The following is a 1,349-nucleotide window of genomic DNA, read 5'->3' on the forward strand; positions in this document are numbered from 1 at the left end:
TGCAGATTCTCCTGCATGATATAGCATTACCTGATTTGATTCTGTATTTCTGAAGCTCTAGCTAGATCAGCGAATCATAGCACTGTGTTATCAGCTAACAGATACATTTAGTGCCACTTGGACAGATGGAAATGAAACTCAGCCTGGTCCCCAAGCATCTGGGTACTGACCTAAACTTACTCTTAGGGTTGCCATATCCCACCTGGGGGTGGGACAATCCCGCTTTTGAACCGGGCGGGGTCATCCTGTCCCGGTTCCTTCAGTGACCCGGGTTTGCCCTGGGTCAGCTGCCGCTGCAGGCGGCTATGGCAGCTGCTGCGGCTGCCGCTCCGTGCAACCACTCCTTCGGCCGTTGCGCTATGCGCCGCGCACTGCTGCTGCTGCAACCACTGCCACAGCCTTTGCAGCCTGCACCGGCACTTCTGCTTGCCCTGCACACTCTTGTAGGGCCACGCGCAGGGCTAAGCAGAAGGAGTTCCTCCTCTTGAGGCTGGCTGGCCAATGGCTGCTGGCAGGGGGCGGGGCTGTTCTAGCTCCAGTCTGCCCCCATTGGCCAGCCAGCCTCATGAGGAGGAGCTCCTCCTCTGGTCCCCACGTGGGCGGCCCAGGCCCAGCAAGGCAGCAGTGGCCAGCGGAGGAGGAGGAGGAGGAAGAGGTGGGGGAAGGAAGAGGTGGGGGGGAGGAAGAGGAGGGGGAAGAGGGGGAACAGTAGCAGCAGCAGGAGGAGGAGGAGGAAGAGGGAGGAAGAGTAGCAGGAGGAGGAGGAGGAGGAGGAGGAGGAAGAAGAAGTGGGTGCCCATTTCCTAAGTTTTTTTTTTCCAAAGTGCATTTCAGTGTATTTTTGGAGCTTTTAATGCTAACAGGTCTGCCTTGGATAGTGATGATGATGGTGGTGGTGGTGATGATATCAGTCAGCTTCTGAGGCATGCACTCACTCTTTCTGAAGGCGAGACAGTATGACTTTCCAAAGTGTGCTTTTTGTGTATTTTTGGAGCTTTTAATGCTAACAGATCTGCCTTGGATAGTGATGATGATGATGATGATGATGATGATGATGATGATGATGATGATATCAGTCAGCTTCTGAGGCATGCACTCACTCTTTCTAAAGGCGAGACAGTGTGACTTTCCAAAGTGTGCTTTCTGTGTATTTTTGGAGCTTTTAATGCTAACAGGTCTGCCTTGGATAGTGATGATGATGGTGGTGGTGGTGATGATGATATCAGTCAGCTTCTGAGGCATGCACTCACTCTTTCTAAAGGCGAGACAGTGTGACTTTCCAAAGTGTGCTTTCTGTGTATTTTTGGAGCTTTTAATGCTAACAGGTCTGCCTTGGATAGTGATGATGA

Source organism: Sceloporus undulatus, chromosome 2, assembly GCF_019175285.1.
Source record: "Sceloporus undulatus isolate JIND9_A2432 ecotype Alabama chromosome 2, SceUnd_v1.1, whole genome shotgun sequence".
Lineage (NCBI taxonomy): Eukaryota > Metazoa > Chordata > Lepidosauria > Squamata > Phrynosomatidae > Sceloporus > Sceloporus undulatus.